This window comes from Trichechus manatus, unplaced genomic scaffold (assembly GCF_000243295.1).
Source record: "Trichechus manatus latirostris isolate Lorelei unplaced genomic scaffold, TriManLat1.0 scaffold00200, whole genome shotgun sequence".
Lineage (NCBI taxonomy): Eukaryota > Metazoa > Chordata > Mammalia > Sirenia > Trichechidae > Trichechus > Trichechus manatus.
In genome coordinates, this window is record NW_004444136.1 from 2,701,224 (window position 1) to 2,713,495 (window position 12,272).

The following is a 12,272-nucleotide window of genomic DNA, read 5'->3' on the forward strand; positions in this document are numbered from 1 at the left end:
TTTTTTTGTCTGCATTTTCCATGAATTTGTCTGCCTTTTCCATGAATTTGTCTATTTTTTCCTCATTTTTATCTGCTTTTTGCTTCAACTCTCGGATAATTCTGAGTATTAGAGATTTGAATTCCCTATCAGGTAGTTCTAGTGCCTTTTCTTCCACTGGAAAGTCATCTGGTGTTTTATTTTCGACACATACTGGAATCATCCTGTCCTGTTTTTGTAAATGTTTTGATATTGTCTGCTGTCTTCGGGGCATTCAGTAATTATTTTTCTCGTTTACTGATTGTAGATTTGTTTGTTTCATCCTTTTTTTATTATTTAGCTATGTCTGAGCAGGCGGGCTGTGTATTCTTTGTTGTTTGCTCGTCTGTGGATACGATACTTTTTGCCTCCTTCTCCAATTGGCAGGATCAGTTGCTCAGATATGGTACAGCAGGGCAGGTCTAGCTAAAAAGGAGTTGCTGGGATGGGTTTTTTGTGGCACTTACTACAGCCACCAGGGCGGGTTGGTAATTGGTGCAGGGCAGGTTCCAGTAGGCCATGCCTGTGGTGCTTGATGATGTGATGTTAAGTGCACGGTGCAGGTAGGCAGGATGGAGGGAGGAGATTGTGATGTGTGGAGCTAAGATGGGTATGGGAGAGAGGAGAGAGGAACAGGAACCAAAAACATACAAACAAACAAAAAAGAGTGCTAGGGGAGCTTGCCGTTGGAGTGGAGAGATGAGAGACTATGAAATGGAGAAATACAAAAAGGGGAAGAAGAAGAAAAAAAGAAAATAAATGAATGAATAAATAAAAATTAGAAAGAAAAAGAACAGTAAAGCTCCCAGGGATCCCACCGGTGTGGCTATGAGGTCTGGGGAAGTTGTTCCCAGTGGTGAAGGCATAGAGGTATTCATCGCCAAGCATTCAGGGGACAGAAAGAGAAGGAAGGTATAGAGAGATGAGAAACTGAGTAATAAAGAAAGACAAAAAGGGAAAAAGAGGGAAAGGAAAACAAAACAAATTAAAAAAATACAAGAACAAGAACCCCCCTCCCCCAGAAAACAGAAAGAAAAAAAACCCATGAAGAAAGAAATACCCTTAGGGATTCCTCTGTGGGTCTGCGCAAGCTGAGGGGGTAAGTCCCAAGCTGCATAGCACTGCCCTGCCAGAACAGGCTCCCAACTCGAGAAAAGAAAAAGAAAACAAACAAACAACTCAAAACAAACAAAAAAAAGCCCTGGGATCCCACTAGCATGGCAGCACAGACCGTGGAGTTTCCACACTCGAACGGAGCTCTGCAGCCCCTTAGGAAGAAGCAAAGATGGCGCACAGAGCCAGGTATTTGAGCGAAAGGAGGGGGAGGTGGTGAGAGGTAAGGAAGAAATCAAAAGAAGCAGAAAAAAGCAACACCGGCAGCCAACAAATGGCACTCAGGGAAGTCGGCCAGTGCGGGCGGGTGGAATTGAAGCAGCCGGTGCTTCCCAGCCAAGAGACTGTGGCCGCAGGAAGCAGAGGAGGCCGAGTGGAGGTGAAGAAGGGTGGGGGGTGGGAAAGCATATATCGCCAGTTACTGGTTGTTCTGTCTCCTGCTGGAAGTTCTGTGAAGCTGCTTTCTTGCACCCCCATTTGCTGGTCTCTGATAGGAGTCCAAGATGGCAGATCCACACTGCATTAGCTGATAGGGTACCTCTGCATGAATCTCTCCTTGCTCTCCGTTCTCTTATCAGTTTCTCACTCCATTTGGTGCTTGGCTGAGTTCTTTATCTCTTCATTTGATGTTTTAGGGTTTCAGGATTGCTCTTTTCTCTGTTTGGCTTAGTTTTTTGGATCTTTGCTGCAGAGGGACAGTGTGGTGCTTCTGCCTAGAGCACCATGTTCTGCATTTGGAATTTTGAGAATATGAATACTATCAATCAAACCTGTGGGGTAGGGTTATGGGGAAGACAGAGAGAGAGTGAGATGTAGTGATAAAGTAACTTTAGCTTTACTTATATTTTAATTTCTCACCAGAAGACTATATTCATTTTTTAAGGAAGGAAAACTAAAACTAAAATAGCAGTGAGACAGATCCACAGATCTAGCGGGTTCTTCTTCAAATAACCAGAAAGAGATCAGGCGAAGGAATCAAAGGGCTTCTTCTGGAAGGAACCACTGAGCCCCGTGCTTGGTTCTATGGAGTGTGTCCTGGCACATTGCAGGTGTTCAGTAAATGGGTATAAAATGAACCACAGAAGGGAGGCCCATGGATGCTGTATGTCAGGCAGCCCATGACCAAGATGGAGCTTATGCTCTGAAGTGTAGGGAATGAGGCTCATCCTATAGACACAAACACAAACTGCAGGTGTTAGACTGAAATCTGCATGTAGAGGAGCTTGGGTGCCACACTCAGGTGGTGGGTCTTAATTCTGTCAGAAGTGTGAGGGGCTGTAAAGGTTTGAAGACCACTATGTGGCACTTAGACCTCAGAGAGGGAATCATCCCAGCAATTACACAGGTGGACCTTGGGAGGGGTCAGGCTGGAGGTAGGAGACCATTTAGATAGGGCTGTCCTACACGGCTGCTACCAAAAGGTTGGCAGTTCAAGTCCACCCAGAGGAACCTCGGAAGAAAGGCCTGGGGATCTACTTCTGAAAAATGAGACATTGAAAACCCTGTGGATCACAGTTCTACTCTGGCACACATGGGGTCACCATGAGCTGGAATCAGCTCAATGCAACTAGTTTGATTTTTGGTTTTTTGGTTGCCATAACATCTGGTGTGGTCAAGAAAATCCCAGTCATGTTGGAGAAGGGGTGGGGGAGCCTTGGGAGAAGCAGATGAGAGAGTGTGGGGTGATGCCTGCAACCTTGTGTGGGTGTCTTGAATTTATGCCCCCTGTGGCTGATGCAGAGACCTGGTGGTGCAGTGGTTAAGAGCTCAGCTGCTAAACAAAAGGTCAGCAGTTTGAATTCAACATCTGCTCCTTGGAAACTCTATGGGGCAGTTCTCCTCTGTCCTGTGGTGTCACTGTGAGCCAGAATCGACTCAACGGCAATGGATTTCTTTTTTGTTTTGGATGGCTGATGCAGCTGTAGGTTCTAGCAAAGGCAATTTAAAAATCACTTTGAGAGCAGGCTGGGTTTTTGTCGTTGTTTTCCAGGAGAGTAAGTGATGGGAAGCTCAGCAGTGGGAGAGAAGATTGATTTAAAGTTTGATTTAATTTAGAGTAAAAGCTGGGAAGTGGGAGGAGGAAAGACAAGATGGATGGGAAGGCGGATGCCCTTATGAGCGTGAACATTAATACTGGACAACCAGAAATCTGTAACGAAGAAGAAGCCTCAGAGGGAGAAAGAGAGGCTGCCTGATTCTCAGAGGGACAGAGAGGGCTGGAAGGTCACAGGCAGTATTCCAGCACGTAGCCAGTCTTCACTTTCCTCGGGCCCTTGTTCACCAAACTTGCACATCGATACACGGTGTTGTCTCTGTGCTAGCTCCCTGGGTCCCTGGCCCTCGAAAAGGTGTGAGTTGTCCTCACCGTTCAGAGAAGGAGCCGAGGGGCTGGCAGCAGGCCTAGGCCTGGTGCTCTGTGACCGCACCTGAAGTCACACTGCTGGAAGCAGCTCCCTGCTGTGCATCTGTCCACAAAACCTCATAGCCTGGGCTCCATGAGACTCGAATAACCACGTCCTTACCTCAGTGTTGTCTGCAGCATAATTAAGAGTCTGCCAGGTCGCTCAGAGGCCCCCTTACGTTCCTTAGCAAGGCACAGAGCCATCCACGTACTCGAGGGCCTTTCAGGCCTAGTCCTCAGTAACCTGACACAGCACAAGTCAATTTAGCAAACATTCACTGAGACAGCATCCTCCTTAAGCTGTAAATGGTTACCTAGATCGGACAAGAAGTCCTTGTCATTATCATTGCTGCTGTTGATATTGCTATTGTAATGTTATAACACTTTGGTAGTTGTAGGTGTCTGTTCTCCACTCTAGAATATAAGTTCCATTCAGGCGGGGCCTCGGTCTACCTTATCACTTCTCTTCCCCCACCACCTAATAGGGTGCCTGACACATAGCTGATACTCAGTAATATTTGATGCTTGCATAAATAGTTAAATGAGTGAATGAAGAAATAAATAAGTTGACCGAATGAATACTCTGACCCAGCTTTGTGCTGGATCCTCAGAAGAAAAATACTTCGTTTTTCTTGTAAAGTGCTTAATAGTCTGCAAGGAGCTTATTGGCGAACTTTTCCTATAAGGATGTAGCTCATCAAGGTCAGAGATTTTGGTTACAGTACCTAACACATAGTGGGATCTCAACAGATACTTGTTAAATAAACATCTCTGGTTTCCTTTGAGACCACAGCACCCCTAAAAGGGCAGGCACAATCAAATTCCATCACATGGACGGAGAACACGATGCTCAGAAAGGCTGAGTGGAAGCTTTGCATAGTATAGTGGAAAAAAGGTAATATTTGGAATCAGAGGACCTGGGTTCAAGGCCCGTTTATACCACCTACTAACTGTAGATTTGGGGCAGATTATTGAAGCTCCTCTTGCTCCAGCTTCTCCTTCCTTTTGGTGTGGTGCTCTGGGGCTCCGGCTGCACTACAAGCTGGACAGATGGTGTTGTTGTTGATGGTGTTGTTGTCAGTGCTGCCTAAACAGCCACAGACCAGATTCATATAATCCTTGGAATAGATTCTAAAATAGGAGTGCCCCAGAAAACATGAGAAGGCTTCTAGAGAGAAATGTGAGAAGCAGATTGTTGATCCCGAGAGCAGGGATTGCCTGAACCGCGGGGACCCTAAGAGCAGCCCTGCAGTGCTTTTTCTTTCTTTTTTAATGTATGACCTTGTTTATTTGTCTCTCTTAGAAGATTTCATTTTGACTGGACTCAGACTCAGAGGCAGAAGCTCTCAGAGAGGACAGCCTCCGCCCTTGGCAGTCCGTTCCTGGCGTTTTCCTTTGGCCTCCTTCATTCTCTTGGCCAAAAGCCTGGCATGTTCTGCGGCCTCCTCCTCATTTGTCTTAGGGCGTTGTGTCTTCAGAGCAATATACTGACCTGTTATGTTGCAGGACATGTGGAGTAACAAGACACTGAATCTTGGGCGCTTTGGTCCTGGGTTTCTTGCCTTCTTTGTGTAGGGGCTTTCTCACAACATGCTGACGGGTATCATCTTCTTTAGAGAGATTGGAAAGTTTGCCAATTCGGCTTGCTCTTTTGGGCCCCAGGCGACGAGGCACAGTAGTATCAGTCAGTCCTGGAATATCTCCTTTTTTTACAGTTGCCAAGTTGAGAACACTCAGAGTGGCTTCCGCAGTGCAACCCAGACAGATTGGCACTTCTGTTCTCCAGTTCTCCTTGGTCTGTAACGGGATGCCCCTTTCTCAGCAGCAGGCAGCCGCGGCCGTGGGTCAAGACACCCTGCTTCATGGGAAAACCTTGTTTGTTGTTCCCACCACCGATTCAGACAACATAACCCTTCCACTCATCACCCAGAGTCAGCAGCAACTTCTGTGGCCATTCCCTTCTCATAAAAGGTACGAAGTTCGCGTTCATCGTCCACTTCAATGAGTTTCTGGCCACCAGTGGCTGGGAAGGAGATGGTCAGCTTCGTGGTGAAGCAGCCGATCGCCTCTGCAGCACCAAGAGAAAGAGCCCCACTACTTTTTCTGATGAAGAGTCCAGACCAGTGCATGTTAGGACTGCCACCGATGCCCAGTCTCAGGACTTCAGAAAGTCATTTTGCGGTCCTGCATGACAGAGAAAAATGGCAGATTTCTGGACTTTGGCTCCACTGTTTACTAGCTGGTAACTAGAGAAGATATCTCATTCTCTGCTCCTCAGTTTCCTCTTGGTAAGATGGGAATGAGCACACCTGCCTCCTAGGACTGCTGTGAGAGTGAAGGGAAACGTGAATGAACACGCTCGTGGTCACTGTCTCCCCAGGAGGAGCTGTACCAGCAAAGGGTTAGCAAACCATCAAACTAAATCTGGATTCAATGAGAGGTCTAGTGGCATGCCACATGACTCTGACCTTGGCTCTGCCTTATCTCATAGGTTTTGAGCAATAGCTTGAATAAAAATAAAAGCTAACATTTCCATGTGTTAGGAACCAGACACTATTGTAAGTGCTACGCGTATACTAACCTGCTTTAATTCCCACAACAGTCCAGTGTGGTAGATAGTCTCCACAGTGGCACCATGGGTGCCTTCCCTCCCTGTGCGTACCCCTCCATCCAGCGAGAGGTGGAATCTCTTTCCCCTCCTCTTGAATCTGGGCGGCCCTTGTACTTGATTTGACCAATAGAATGAGACGGAGTGATGCTATGCAAATTCCAGATTTAGCCTCTGAAAGCCAAGCAGCTTCCACTTCTGCTGGCTTTGTTGAGCCAAGGTCCACGGTCACCAAAAAACACGTGACTCACACAGGTACTGGTTGAAACAATGCTTTACTCACATGGAGAAGAAATAGAGCAAGGTCAGCTTCAATAAGTGGGGCTCAGTCCTCCATGATCAGTGGGTCTCATTTCCACTGGAGGACACAATTCAATCCGTAACAGCAGACTACCTTACATTATCCTAGTCTTGCAAATTCAGCATGACCCAGGACATTTTGGTATTATTATCGTGGTTACTCTTCATTCATAGTTAATTAGTGGACAGCTCAGTATAGGCTAACAGTGAGATTTGGTTGCCAGAAAATGTACTGAGGACCTTGGGTTGTATTAAGAGATGCATAGAAATCAGAACAAGGGAGGGGATAGCCCCACTGAGCTCTACATTGGTCAGACCACAGGTGGTCACATGTGGAGAATTATGATGCTCTCAAGGCACTAGATTATAAGCATAGCACAGGGTCAGGGCAACCAGAATAATAAGGGGTATGAACATCTTTCCATATAAGGGACAAGAATAAGCCATCTGTTGTTGCTGTTAGGTGCCATCATGTTGGTTCCGACTCATAGCAAGCCTCTGTACAATGAAACAAAACACTGCCTAGTCCTTTGCCATCCTCACAATCATCGTTATGTTTAACCCATTGTTGAAGCCACCGTGTCAGTCCATCTTGTTGAGGGTCTTCCTCCTTTTTGCTGATCCTCTACTCTGCCAAGCATGATGTCCTTCTCCAGGGACTGGTCCCTTCTGATAACATGTCCAGAGTATGTGAGATGAAGTCTCATCATCCTTGCTTCTAATGAGCATTCTGGCTGTACTTCTTCCAAGACAGACTTGTTAGTTCTTCTGGCAGTCCATGATATATTCAATATTCTTCACCAATACTGTCCAGCTTTCACATGCATATGAGGCAGTTGAGAACACCATGGCTTGGGTCAGGCGCACCTTAGTCTTCAAGGCGACATCTTTGCTTTTCAATACTTTAAAGAGGTCTTTTGCAGCAGATTTGCCCAATGCGATGTGTCTTTGGATTTCTTGACTGCTGCTTCCATGGTTGTTGATTGTGGATCCAAGTAAAATGAAATCCTTGACAACTTCAACCTTGTCTCTGTTTATCGTGATGTTGCTTATTGGTCCAGTTGTGAGGATTTTTGTTTTCTTTATGTTGAGGTGTAATCCATACTGAAGGCTGTGGTCTTTGTTCTTCATCAGTAAGTGCTTCAAGTCTTCTTCACTTCCAGCAAGCAAGGTTGTGTCATCTGTATATCACAGGCTGGTAATGAGTCTTCCACCAATCCTGATGCCACGTTCTTCTTTGTATAGTTCAGCTTCTTGGATTATTTCCTCAGCATACAGATTGAATAGGTATGGTGAAAGGATGCAACCCTGACACACACCTTTCCTGACTTTAAACCACGCAATATACCCTTGTTCTGTTCGAAGGGCTACCTCTTGGTCTATGTACAGGATCCTCATGAGTACAACTCAGTGTTCTGGAATTCCCATTCTTCACAATGTTATCCATAATTTGTTATGATCCACATAGTCGAATGCCTTTGCATAGTCAATAAAACACGGGTAAACATCTTTCTGGTATTGTCTGCTTTCAGCCAGGATCGATCTGACATCAGCCATGATATCCCTTGTTCCATCTCCTTTTCTGAATATCGTTTGAATTTCTGGCAGTTCCCTATTGATGTACTACTGCAACCATGTTTGAAAGATCTTCAGCAAAATTTTACTTGCATGTGATAGTAATGATATTGCTCGATAATTTCCACATCCTGTTAGATCACTTTTCTTTGGAATGGGTACGTATATGGATCTCTTCCAGTCAGTTGGCCAGGTAGCTGTCTTCCAGATTTCATGGCACACATGAGTGAGTACTTCCAGTGCTGCATCTGTTTGTTGAAATGTCTCGATTTGTATTCCATCAATCCCTGGAGCCTTGCTTTTTGCCAGTGCTTTCAGTGCAACTTGGACTTCTTCCTTCAATACCATTGGTTCTATATGGTACCTCCTGAAATGGGTTGAACATTGACCAATTCCTTTTGGTACAGTGACTCTGTGTATTCCTTCCATCTTCTTTTGATACTTCCTGCATCGTTTAGTATTTTCCCCATAGAATCCTTCAATATTGCAACTTGAGATTTGAATTTTTTCTTCAGTTCTTTCAGCTTTAGAAATGCCAAGCATGTTTGTCCCTTTATTCTAGTCATCTAGAGAAGAGAATTCTTGGGAAGTGTACTGCATAAGCCACCACATCTTCATGTGTACAGGACCAGATTTATTCTGTGAACCTCCAGAAGGCATATCCAGGACAAATGACTAGAAGGGGGACCGCTGTCCCCTCTTTATGTGAAGAACATTCCATTCCAGTGGAGTGGTCTGCTGGGCAGGTGCTGGACAAGCTGAAGGAAGACCCTCACTTAGCTGAGCAGCTTTGAGGAAAGTCGATCGTTGGGTGGGAAGTTGGCCAGAGATGATCTCCAAGTGCACTTTCAACTCTCAAAGTCTAGAGGTCAGTGGGGACCTTATGAAGCAAAAAGGAATGAAGGGGCAATAGCTAGATTCAGCCAAAACATAGTGGTTTCTAGAAGTTCAATCCTGGATGAGTAAAAAGTGAGGCAGAAGAAGCAGGGTGCCCTGGGGGTCTGGCCAGTGCACAGCTCCACAGAATTCATGCGGCGGTGGGGGGAGGTGGGGGCACTTGCAGTCTTTGACAGCCATTTTGTTCAGCGTGTCGGGAACCCAGGCTCAACTGTGGTGCCTGGTGAAAGTCTTTGTGAGACACGGTTGGTGGTAAGAGAGCTGGCAGATACAGACCTCGATTCCGTGACCCCCTTTGCAGCTGGTGTCCCACACTGGTCACATCTGGCTTAGTGAACTTGCCCCTGACATCCTGAACAGTCCCAAGGAGTCTGTCTTCACTCCTTGGGACTCTCCATCTGCAAATCTCTGTCCACAGAAGAACAAGCAAACTAACTACCTCCCTGGCCGCTACCACAGATCCTGCCCCAGCAAATTCCAGTTTATCTAGCTACACTCGGAAGGAATAAAAATGAACGTGAGAGAAGGGCACAGAAGCAACTCACTAGCACGTCTCACCACCTCAGAATAACTCAGCAGCTGGTGGGAAAGTGCCCGCCGCAGCACATTAGAAGTCACCTTGGAATTAATTGAGGACTGATACGAACGTTTTCATTAGTGCTGCAGAAGAAAAATTAAACAGTAAGTATTTTCTTGTTTAAAATGTCCTTAGGACAACTTCAGATGCTTCTTTTGTGAAGAATTACTGATTGGAGTCTCATAAAAAGAGAGAGAAAGATCATTTATTTAAGTTCAAATGTGAGAATTTGTGGGGCTTTTTTTAAGGGATGATTTATATTTTTGCAGTTATTTGATAACTGTAACTCCCCAATATCAAACAGGTCCAAGTGAAAATTCTAGTCAAACAAGTTATTTTAAATCATATGGAAACATATTTACTAAATTCAGGGTGACAGCAGCAGTCACCTTGTTTTTAAGCAATTTTAAAACAATATTTAATGTATGTGGCATGTGAAGAAAAATATAAGATAGAAGTAATCATCCAAAATATGTATTTTAAAGCTTACCTTACACCATACACCAGTGGTTCTGAAAATGGGTGGTTCAGTGGTAGAATTCTCACCTTCCATATGGGAGACCTGCTTCAATTCCCAGCCAATGCACCTCATGTGCAGCCACCACCTGTCTGTCAGTGGAGGCTTGCGTGTTGCTGTGATGCTGAACAGGTTTCAGTGGAGCTTCCAGACTAAGACAGACTAGGAAGAAAGGCCTGGTGATCTACTTCCAAAAATCAACCAGTGAAAACCCTGTGGATCACAGCGGTCTGATTTAGGACTGATCATGGGGATGGCACAGGACCAGGCAGCATTTCATTCCGTGGAGCATGGGGTCTTCATGAGTTGGGGGATGGTTTGACAGCTGCTAACAACTAGGACTGTCTTACCACTGTTCCAGGGAAAAGAAGACCAAGTTACTAAGAGGCCTGATGGCATGCTCAAGGTTATATAAATTGCAATTGATAAGTGTCCTGGTTGCTGCCAAATTTTCGAGCACCTGAGGCTACACTGCAGAATGTATCTGCACCTCCTTAAAATGACTTCTTTGTTCCCTCAGTGTCTGTGGCTGCACATGTGAATGTGGTGCTCTTCTCTCAGAGTCTGCTAATCTAAGCTGGTATGGGCATTAGCTTATAGTACTTAGATGTCTTCCGCTTAGAATACATCAGTGCTTTGGCTCCATGGAACCCAGGTAACTTACAGTAACAGCCGGAAGACTGATGGTAAATAACTAAGTTTGTCAATTACTGGGTGGAAAAATGAGTCGGATGACATTGAGGCAGCACGGAAAACATATCTCATTCTTGTTTAGACAAGCGTAACTTACATTTCATTATATCTGGGGAATCTAGCTCCTTCCTGCATTAGTAGGCCCCGGTGTTACAGGTGATCAGCACAGATGAGGAGGAGCGCTGCCTTGTCAGGTCTGCAGAGGACCGTGGATGTAGTTGCTGAGTGAACAGCAGCCTTGGCAGAAGACCGGGCGAGTTGTGACTCCTCAGCAAAATGCAGCTGGTGCCCATCGCCCCGACACAAACAGGCGGGGCAAAGCGAAAGTACCCCTAGGACGTTGTCTCAACCTGACCGGTTCTAGACAAACGGCCCAAGTGGCCAACAGAAACCCCCACGTGCTTCGAGCAGAGCTGAACTCCATAGAGTTTTCAATGGCTATGATGTTTTAGAAACAGATCACCAGGCCTTTCTTTCATGGCACCACTGGGTGGATTGGAACTAGCAGCCTTTTGGCCTAGCACAAACCATTTGAGCCTCAGAGACCTTGCCTTCCTCCCTAGAGCGTGGCACGAGGTGCAGGGCTTCGTAGGAATGAGACAGAACAAGCCATTTCCAGTCAAAGGCCATCTCCTCCCACCCCAAGCCAGGCCCCTGGACCCAGCCCCAACAAGTTCCAAAGTTGTATTCTGAGCAAAAAAAATTCCCAAGGGTGTGTGCTTCAAGGCTGGGGCAGGACTCTGGATGGCAGAGATGCTCCCTCTCCGTAGGCAGGGTCAGCTTCTAGGACAGGCCGATCACCATGTGCAGAGAAGACGGGATCACTGCAGCCTCAGAAAACTCGGCCTGGACCGGGGAGCTGAAAAGCCGACCTATGTTCCCGTGGCCCCCTCACAGTGTGGGAGGGGCCAGGCAGCACCACCCACCCAGGGCTCCCCACACTGAAGGAGCCACAGAGGCTGTTCCAGACCCGTCAGGAGGCTCCACGGAGCGGGGCAGGGCGAGCACTGAGTGGGACAGAAATAGACACCAACGTCTGCCTGAGTCCTGGATCAGGAAAAACACCAGAAGGAAGTGGTGCTCAGTCCAGATCCACTCTCTGGAGAAACTTTCTTCTAGAGAAACTCAGAGTGTGTGCCCTTGGGTGGCTGCTTCCCTTTCTGGACCCAGCGCCCTGTGTCTGCAGCATCTGATGCAGTTACCAAGCGCCCTGGGATGCCAGAGAGCTAGGCTTCTTTGGGTTCCCCTTTAACCCCTCCTCAGTGGGCATTTTAAAGAGACAGTGAGCCAAAGAGGAGGTGAGGCCATTTGCATGATCCTGGGTACCTCCCACTGCCCACAGCAGGTCCTTCACAGGATGGGCATTCAGCCAGGGACGAGCGTGGTTGGCCGTCAGCCTCCTTGGCCCACGACTTCACTCCTGGCTGGGCTCCTTCCGGTGCTGCCGTCCAAAAGGCCAGGGTAGGTCTCCGGACACCACCAGAGCTGGAAGGGTGCCCACCACAGCTGCCTTGGCTCGAGGCCAGAACCCAGACCTTCCACCTGCTTAGTGCTTCTGGCCCTCCTAGGAGAC

General features: G+C 46.8%; 1 protein-coding gene and 1 pseudogene across 1 annotated transcript in view; one reads left to right on the plus strand and one right to left on the minus strand.

Moving 5' to 3' along the window:
- Positions 1 to 12,272, plus strand: part of ARHGAP22 (Rho GTPase activating protein 22) — a 298,466-nt gene that overhangs the window by 105,778 nt on the left and 180,416 nt on the right. The gene's annotated exons all lie outside the window — the stretch shown is intronic.
- Positions 4,832 to 5,817, minus strand: LOC105756866 (40S ribosomal protein S6 pseudogene; annotated as a pseudogene).